Genomic DNA, 10,000 nt, shown 5'->3' on the forward strand with positions numbered 1-10,000 from the left:
TAAAAAATAGTTGTTTCCTTCTTATCTCTTATATCTACTTTTTAAAACTTACTACTCGATGTTGGATAAAGGTTTAAAGATTTTTATTAGTTTTTATTGGCGATTTGACGTTTTTTCGCGGACATTTTCATATCTGCGTTTATACATACAGTCATCAATCTCTGAACAACTGTCTAGTTGCGCAACTTTTGACTCCAATATAACATCATTTTTCTGCGTTTCCAGAACAAAAGTTGAAAAATAGGCGTGCATTGCGTGCGTGAATTTATTGTCACTAAATTCCCTAAATGTCTGCGAAAGAAGTCTCCGTACACTTTTAATTAAATTGGATAAAAGACTTGCCGTCGTTTAAAACACGCTCTGTGATAGCATTCTAAACACTTCAGACATACGGTTCATTGCTAAGTTTTTTTCCTGTTTAAATTAACCATTCAACGTTTTTTTTCCTTTGATACATCTACCAATGCGTGTGACAGGTGTTGAAGTCATCGAAAGCAAATGCACCGAGGAACAATTTCAGGCTAAAGATAAGATGTGTGCACGCACATTTCTGGAGAAAGTGATGAAACAGGGTGCAAATTGCAGGTAAGCGGTATCGCAAGAATGCACACAACATTCGTCAGTATAATATTACAATCAGGAGCAGGTTTTTCCTCGGGCGAAAACTGAAAAGTCATTTTCTGCAAGCACTACTGCGTGCCTCTTGATATGGGGAAGCAGTGTGGCCCAGTGGTTAGGGTGCTTGCCTTGGGATCCGGTGATACCGGGTTCAAGACCCGCTCTGACCACTCGTTGAATTTCATCCTGGTAGTCCCTGGTTCAACTTCCCATCTGCACTTGTAAATAGCCAACTGGTTTGTCTCCGGCCAGTTGGGATTCTTAACAATTGTTGTTGTTGTTGTAAGTTGCTGCCCTCCTGTTCCGTCGTTTCGTTGCTTGTGTTTCATTGGCCCTAAAAAGCCCCCAAGGAAAGCGGTAAATTGAGTATATATTGTATTGTATTGTATTGTATGATTTGACCATTCCCAATCTTACGCCTCCAGGAGCTCATCAAGGGGAGCCTCAATCTTCCATTCTTGCCTTAGGAGCCAACCCTTTCCCGAGTAGATTTATTTATAAAACGCCTGCCTTGAGAGATTCAGCACGCGTAATGTTGCATATGCCAATCTCCCTTGAGAAATTCAGCACGCCCACTGATGCATACGCCAATCTCCCTTGGGAAATTCAGCACGCTCACTGTTGCATACGCCAATCTCCCTTGGGAAATTCAGCACGCCCACTGTTGCATACGCCAATCTCCCTTGGGAGATTCAGCACGCCCACTGTTGTAAAAGCCAATCAAAACAGAGCTATCTCAGCGTTAAGGGAAATATGATACTCTTTTGGGAAAGGGTTGACTTTAGGAATTTCGACAGTTTTATAAAGTAGCGGACATATTTCTGAAAGCACTGGACGTGACATTTTTCTGCGCCACAAAGCGCCTTGCGTGCTTCCCCAATATATTTTTAAAATAGAACAATCAGAAACGCTGTTTCCGGTGTTTCTGGAACCCAAAAACCAGTTTCCAAGGCAAGGCTGGAGTTCACTCAAATTCTCTTTAAGAAATTAATAATAAAAAATAAAACAAACCCCTCAAATATTGGCATCAAAGTACCCGACGTGGAATGGGAAACGACCGGACGAAATGTCCGGCCTACGGCCGGAAACGAAAACCATGCGTGGCTACGAGGTCTTCTTAAATCTGTGGAGTAGTACGTTTTCAGGGTTCGTGCTGGATTTTGCACATAAAATTCCAGGGGTATTCAAGGAGTTTTCAAGAACCAGAATTGAGTTTCCAAGGAGTGTTTGTAAGAAGATTTCTATTTCTTACATCGTGTTTCAGTGTTTTCTTTGCTGAAAAAGCCTATCTTGATATTCTTTCCCACCCCCTGCGGGTTAAGTGCACGCACAGGCATTTCAATTTTTGCATTTAATGTTTTTCCAATAGGCAAATTTGGGTTCAATTTATGAAATGTCTCTTTAACTTAGTATGATGCAATGTCAACAATATTCACCCAAGCAAAATTTCAAGGAGCTTTCAAGTAGTTTCCCGCCAAATCCCTTTTTTCAAGGGCTTCTCAAGCGCTCTTGAAGTCCAAAATTAAATTCCAGGGCTTTTCAAGGACTTTAAGGAGTGTTTGTCCAACCACTTCTCCCACATTTATGATGTGGATAAGGATGAAAGCCATTCACTAAGTGCGCATCTGCATTGACTTGTGATGATTCCTGACTATGATGTGGCAAAGCGATGTAAGAGGAGAACACTGTACGCATGCGTAAAACGTGAATGATAGTATTTTTAATAGACTGCTAGCGGTTTGCAAAATCACTAAGTTGTCTAAATCACACGACGCCCAAGAGTCAGAGTCCTGTGACCGGGACTGCTACAGTAATTCCATTCATAATAAAGTAAAGTACGATCGTCCGGGTGAGTGTAGTCCTGAGAGGGACTGTTTGAGATGACATTGACTAACGTTTCGACAACCTGACAAGACTTCCGCTCAGGATGACTTCTTCAAGATGACTTCCGCTCAGGTTGTCGAAACGTCAGTTAATGTCATCTCAAACAGTCCTTCTCAGGACTACACTCACCCGGACGATCGTACTTTACTTAATTATGATATAACTCCTGGGTTCAAACCATTTACAAGTAATTCCCGTTGTTAAAAATTGAACAGATAATTGCAACTGGCACGTTTTTGAAAGGCCTTAGTGTGGCATGTTGACAGTCTCTTTACCATAATGTCCAGAGAAGTTTCCAGGCTTAAGAAACATGCCATATTGTTGGGTTTCAAGATTCACAAAGCAATGTACACGTATAAATATGCGACAAAAGCAATGCATTCTGACCATAAACACAATAGGCCACTTTCAAAAATACCATAATACTCTTTGTTGGCCCTAAGCATTGTTTCCAGTTTCTCTTGGGACTTAAAATGGTCCCAATGCTTAGCTTATGTAAAAATTTGGATGGCAAAGAAAGAGTATTTTGGTATTAATTGGAAGTGGACTCTAGAGCTGCATCTAAAATTGATGCATTGAAATAAAAGGAAAGTCTGAAGTGCTATACTGCTATGTGATCGAGATTTCAGAGATACGGTGTTTTCTTTTAAAAAAAGTTTCAATTTTAATTGTCCTTGCGACTGGTACAAGAAAGGCCTCTTTTGCTTGGTCCGTCGGACGCGTGCGAAAAAAAACATGGCCGCGAGAAAAAGCTGTTCGGAGCATCCGGATTTTATCCCAGCATCCTGGCACCACATCACCAACGACAAATGTACATCTCTTTGTCCAGACCGGTGGTAGTAATGATAAATAGAACTGTTTTCAATTGAGTGTCGAAAGTAATTAGAGAACTACTTTGGTTTTGCATTACTTCACTCAGTGATTGGTTCAAAGTTCTCGCGCCACTTTTTCAACCAATCAGAAGTGAAACCAAAATCAATCGTGGCTCACCGTGCACACTTTCCCGCGCTTTGTGTCGGCTGCGTGTAATGACTTCGAGTTTTGATTTGTTTGCTGGATTATCTCCGTCTTTTTTGATTGGCCAAAGTAATTACTTTGGTTTTGGTTTTACGACACTCATTTGCAAACCGCTCTAGCTTTTAATTGTGTTTCTCCTTTTTTTCTTTTCTTTTGCAGTGAGGAGCTAAAGAAATTTAAAATGTGTTTCAAGAACTTCTCTCTTGACTGTTATGGCAATTTTCTAAATTTATATCCAATATGAGCATGGCTATGGGAGGCATGGCTGACATTAGATCAATGGTGCATCACTTTGCGGGAATGATGTGTGGCATGCCCCATGGTCCTATAAATACTACAGGATTATCAGAGAAAATCAAGCACTTGCTGAAATGCAAACCGGACTTTTATGATCAAGGCAAGACATGCGCAGAGCCTTTCTTCAGCAAGTTCAAGATGAAGATGAACAATTCCAGTTCCCTTGGAAACATGCCTGAGCTGTGCGAGTAAGAAATCAATTTTCTAGGAAAGAAGCTAAAATAATCAAAAAATTCTTGACATAGATCCGCCAGACAGTACTAGATTAATTCCATATCTAATGAGATGTTGTGATACTCTTCGATAATTAGACAAAAATACGGAACGTGAGTAACGAAATTCTCTTTCAACCGATGTACTCTTGTGCGAACGTGATTCCGAGTACAAGTTCGTCGTTACGTGAAAGTGCATTTCTCATGCCCACAGAGATTTCCGCTTTTGCGCATGTCTGAGAGTCAGAAGAGCTCAATCGAATCATGCGCAGACGCACGATCCCACGTGACTCTAGTGACAAGATCGAAACGTACATTTGAAAGATATTCGACCATTAAACTTAGTGCGCACTCTCAGATACAACTTCTTTTCACTAGAGATGAGCAGGTTTGGTTCTTCCCAAGCACATTCTTTGTTTCAATTCCATTTACTCCTTACAATGGCTCCCTGCTTTGATTACTAGTGCTTAAACGTAGTTGCAAGTTTTCTGTTGTACATTCCTTGCTTCGTAACCATGTCACTGAGTTGGGCTATCTTGAACGTTGCTATTGCTATTGCAATATTGTTCGCTTTTGTATTTAAGACGATTGGTCGTGTTCTTCCTATATTGCCTGTTCAGTGTAGTCTGTCGCAAAACGCATTGACAAAGCAAGTAATTGCTTTAATATCTTTCTCCTTATTTTATCGCAGTTCTTTCAAGAAGGCAAAAAAGTGCAACAGAGACTTGATGAAGAAGCATTGTTCTCACAACAAGCCGCCACCACTGGACAATTTCAATCCATTCTGTCCTAACAAACAGGACCGCCCCGATCCCACATCTGGAGGCAACGAAAAAGCAATCATCAGTGGCGTACTTAGTTTAATTACCTTTGCTTTTTTTGGGCTGATGTAACATAATATCAACTTTGTACCCATACTTTTTCCCCTTTTCCAACGACTGAGACTGGTTCTGCAACCATTTCGATGGATAATTTAGGTTTTTATTTATTTTTCAGATTGGGGGGGGGGGGGGGGCGAGGGGAGGGGAGGTTATTCATTGAACCTTTTTACAGGCTGACCCAGGGATAGAGTAAAAGGTTAAGCCCGGTCCTCACGAGCAATTTTTATGTGACAATTTTATGTAGAAAACACACTGGATCGTGTAGATAGCACAACAAATGATAGTTGACAATTCGCTGTTAAGATGGTCAACAATGCCGTTGGACATCAGAGATAAAGTAGAAACAAGGCGGGGTTGCCTGGTCGTCTTCCAATGGCGCCCACAAAGAGACAAAAATTTGTCATAATTTTATTTGACGAGTCGTCTGCACGAGCAATTTTTTGGTATTTGACAATAATTTAAGCTAACACTTCAGCTTTTCAGCAAATATATTTGTCACAAAAATTGGCCAATTTTTTTCCTCTACACGAGTAAATAAAAAATTTCACATGGAAATTGTTTGTGCAGACGGGGCTTTAGTTGCTAAATAACTAGGAAACCCAGGGATAAAATCGGAGAGGGCGCGGAGAATAACTGCTTTGGTTCATTACCCTATCCCCCCTCCCCCTTCTCAATAATTAAATGGTCCGTCCACTGCTAGTCTGTTTTGTTCCGTCACGCAACAATTATCGTTTTGAGAAATTACTCATAATTCTTTCACCAGGTAGAAATATTTCTTTCACCTTTTTATAAAGTACTCTTAATTAGGTCGTTAGGCAATGGTCTTTGAAGAGGAGAAGAACCTAACAAATAAGAAGAGCCTTGCGTGACAAAGAAAGTGCTAAATAAAGCGGAGGCTAGTTCCAGAGTGTGTCGTTGTATGAGTACTTTTAAAAGTGACCAACATTTTTATCCGTTTGGATAATTTGAAGGTACTTTCTGTACCAAAATAAAGAAACCCAATAAGCCTTTTGACTGTTTACAGTGGCAAAATGGCTGTTGCAAAGTAGAGGTGATATAGATGGTTTTCACATGACGTCACAGCGGCCATTTTGGTGTACTATGAAAACATCGATGAAATTAATTTCTGACGTCAACCCCGTATCGAACCCATTCCCCTTCATTGCCTGGTTATTAATCATGGTATGACCACTTTTCCCGTTTTTCAAAGCCAATGAAAGAACGAAATTTCAATCTAAATGTTCTAAAAACAACACGATGTATTTGGGATGATTTCTGAGAATAAATATAGTGGAAAAGTGTGTTGAGGTGATAAGAACTTTAAACAAAAGTCTATTGCTTTGTGCAATCACATTGTTTTTGTTCATGGTCACAAATACTATCACCAAAAAGTTATATGTAATTATTTATACACGTCCTTTCTATAAGCGAATCTTATTGTTTGACCATTTCAGCCTTTACTAGAAAGCCGAGTATCAAAAGCCTTGAGTTCCCCCCACTTTTTCTTGGTGTTTAATTCACAAAAAAAAATCAATCAATCGGTTAGTGATGCCTTAAATTTACAGAGTATTGTCTCACAATAGATTTACCTTCTACTCTTTTGCACTGGATTCAAATCAATGACTAGAAAGATTCAGTATCTTCTTTTGCGTGAAACGGCAAAGAACAGGCTGGCCCTTGACATAAAAGCAGGAAAAACTTCTTATTTTATTAACTTTCATTGCTCTAGTTTGGCAAGTTGTTTGATATCTGTTGCCAAAAGACACGCGTTTCTTTTGTATCAGCAAAATTTCAGCGTGGGCACGGTTTGCCTATTACCTAACGCGAACATAAAATCTCTAATAATCAAACCTGTGGGAACTTTTGAGGAGGAGGCCCCATTCTAGCGAGAACTACTCTTCTGAAGACAACGTACACTACTAAAGCCCCAAGCAACAACCCTACCACAATGCACGCAATGGCTACCCCAGTAACCGCTCCTGAGGATAAACTACTCTTTTCTGGAGTGGGTGCTGGCTTCTTGTTGCAGACAGTTGACAAGTCGAATGCACTTTTGCCCGGGTAACGGCTTTCGAACGAGTAGAAGTTGAGGTTTAGTTCGTATTCAATTTTCGCAGTGGCGTTAATCGTTATGTTCCCTTCGATTGTAAGTTTGACCGGGACCTAAAAAGCGAGAAAAAAATGTTAATTAATGAACACAAAGCACTGAAAGTTGCCCACTTCAAAATGAGAGTCACGAGGACAATTCAGGACAGTTTACACTGAGGACGTAAACGCAAAACAAGACGCAACCCAAGAAAACGAACGTTCACACGGGAGACCCAACATCTGTGCGCTTAGAGGCTGCCGCGGTTCTCTCGGTCAACACTAGAAAAACGACCGCTGCCCACCACCGAAACTGAAGTATCATTTTTATAACCACTAGTGACCATTATCGTTTTCAAAACGCCTTTTAGAATTCTTCAGACATGTTGGACAACACGTTGGTCACTGCCATTGTGACACGTTGAAGGGACTGTATGACGATATCTTCGGATATTTCAGCCGGGAAATCGCGCTTCAAACCAAGAAATGGTGACATCTAGGTTAGCCCTCTGCTATGCTATTAAATTTCAAAAATGATAATCCCTTCGTCAAATCTCCATCTTGCACAGCAGAGCACCATGTGTATTGCTAGCAATCTGATTATCAAAGTATATCGAATCAAATTTGGTGAGAGAGTAAAACATGGAGAACCCAGAGAAAACTCTTCGGAGCAGAGTGGAGAGCCAACAAACTTAACTCAAATATGTCTGTGGGCCAGGAATCGAGCCCGGGACAAATTGGTAGAATGCGCCAATTGTGATATTGTAGGTAAATTTCGCCACCTGACTCGTGAATTCCACGTTAAATTTCACGCCAAAAACCGATATCGCACTATCGGTTTTTCGCGTGAAAATTAACATGAATTCACGAGTCAGGTGTGTGAGGCAGTGTGGCCCAGTGGTTAGGGCGCTTGCCTTGAGATCCGGAGATCCCGGGTTTAAGACCCGTTTTAATCACTCGTTGAATTTGTTCCTGGTAGTCCCAGGTTCAACTTCCCCGCGACAGTTGTAAATAGCCAACTGGTTTGCCTCCGGCCAGTTGGGATTCTTAACAGTTGTTGTTGTTGTGTTCTGTCGTTTCGTTCATTGTGTTCCATTGGCCCTGAAAAGCCCGTATGGGGAGAGGTCAATTAAGTATGTATTGTATTATTGTATTAGTCAGGTGGTGAAATTTTCCTTGAATCACATAGGGGCTGTATACATGGAGGTAGGAAGATCCTAGCACTAGGAAGATCCTAGAAGGCGAAGCAACTTTTCGTTTGGTTTACATGCAGAAATTTCTATCTAGGTGGAAGTGGAGAATGAAAGCTAGATGGCGGGCCAGAACAACAAACATGTAATTTGGGTCTTTCGCCGCCATTTTTGTTTTTTTGTCCCTAGTACCAGGAACTTCCGAGCGAAGGCAGTTTACATGGTGCTAGGATCTTCCTAGCTCACAGCTAGGAAGATCCTAGCACAAGGAAGATCCTAGCACTAGGGCCAAGTACGACCTCTTTCATGTAAACTGGATACAGAAAACATATGGCGCTAGGATGATCCGCCTTCTAGGATCTTCCTAGTGCTAGGATCTTCCTACCTCCATGTAAACAGCCCCATAGATTTTCAAAGATGAAGCCATTTAATTAATTTACCTATTGGCGAATGTTGCAGTATTCAATGCGCGCTAAAAAAGCCATTATATTTCAAAGAGCTGTCTCGAGGAAAATCTTCCTCATTTACGACAGGTTTTCTAAACGAACAGGTCCCAGTTGTTCAAACAATGGATAGCGCTATCCGCCGGATAAATCACTATCCAGTGGAAAAGTCATAGCGAATTCAATTGCGTTATCCAATGGATAGTGATTTATCCGGTGGACAGCGTGATCCATCTATTGAACAACTGGGGCCAGTTCTTTTCAATTTTTTGCCTCCGTTGCTATGTAACGCCACGGTGTAATATCGGTCAGGCTCGTTTTAAAGTCGCAACTCCACTCTGAATATCTTGTCTTGCATGATAGCCAATCAGATGGCGAGAATTCCCTTAGGTACACGCGATTCTAATATAAATCTCACCGGTTGAACTTCTAGGTTCTGTGTCCAGTTTACTCGAGTGAAGTACCATCGCCATATTGTTTTTTCCATGGTCTTTTCCGGCCAGTTAATGCGTATCTGCTGCCACACGTCGCATTTGATTCCTCTAGTCGATGCCCTCCCCTGGTAAAACGGTGTCGCATCGGGATCCTCAAACAAGGTCAGTTTACCAAACGGTACATAGATCATGTAAAAGTCACCTTTTTCCAGCAGCATTGCCTTTGTGGTTATGTATCCTTCGTCCTTGCAGCTACCTGTAATTAGTATTTAATAAGAAATCACACGAAAAACCGGACGGATTGTTTTTTTTTCTCTTTAGAGAAGCTATTTTAAGAACGACGCCAGATGGACCATTTTTAAACCCAAGGGGAAAATTCATTATTCACGGTTTCTGATTGGCCGGCACAGATGTGTCCGGAAATGCTAGCAATTAGATGCACGAGGATTTCAATAAGCGTCACGAGGTGTCCCCTTGTTCTTTTCCCCAAATTCAACATCACTCGTGTCTCGGGATAAAGACAATTAATTAACGCCACAAAGTGTCATGCCAAATCGCCGGGATGGTGTAGCGGTCTTCATTTCTTGGAACCATGACATTCCTTAGAGGGGCGTGTTCTCCTAATCAGCTTTTCTGTCGGATGCCGCCTCAATAGCATTTTGAGACTATCTACTTTGGTAATTTGCAACAATATATAAATCTCTTTACATAGGTCTTTTCCTATAAATTATACCCAACTAAGACCACAAAAACGCTAAAAAGTCCTGCAGATTACTTTCCCTTCGTCGCTGCGTCATCTTAAAATCACTGTCCCCACAATTGTATGAAAGCGACAGAGTAACTGAAATCTTTCATTTACTTGCGAACTTGTAATACTCGTTTCTCAACTTTGAAACCGTTGCCTTAAATTAACAAGCTCCGCAATCCCAGAAGATGACT

At 41.1% G+C, this 10,000-nt stretch overlaps 1 protein-coding gene and 1 long non-coding RNA gene across 2 annotated transcripts in view; one reads left to right on the top strand and one right to left on the bottom strand.

Annotated features, from left to right (window-relative positions):
* Positions 1–321: 321 nt before the first annotated feature.
* On the top strand, positions 322–5,903 carry LOC137989089 (uncharacterized). Its single transcript, XR_011120859.1, has 3 exons — positions 322–585; positions 3,679–4,004; positions 4,720–5,903. It is a non-coding gene; the product is annotated as an uncharacterized lncRNA (long non-coding RNA).
* A 760-nt stretch (positions 5,904–6,663) lies between these two features.
* LOC137989084 (cytosolic Fe-S cluster assembly factor NUBP2-like) overlaps positions 6,664–10,000 on the bottom strand; it is a 20,807-nt gene continuing 17,470 nt past the window's right edge. Inside the window, exons 11-12 of the mRNA XM_068834976.1 lie at positions 9,046–10,000; positions 6,664–7,072 (exon numbers count right to left, since the gene is read on the bottom strand). The exon at positions 9,046–10,000 is cut by the window's right edge and continues 276 nt beyond it. The gene's annotated coding sequence lies outside the window, so the exon portion shown is untranslated. The remainder of the gene's footprint in view (positions 7,073–9,045) is intronic.

Source organism: Montipora foliosa, unplaced genomic scaffold, assembly GCF_036669935.1.
Source record: "Montipora foliosa isolate CH-2021 unplaced genomic scaffold, ASM3666993v2 scaffold_438, whole genome shotgun sequence".
Lineage (NCBI taxonomy): Eukaryota > Metazoa > Cnidaria > Anthozoa > Scleractinia > Acroporidae > Montipora > Montipora foliosa.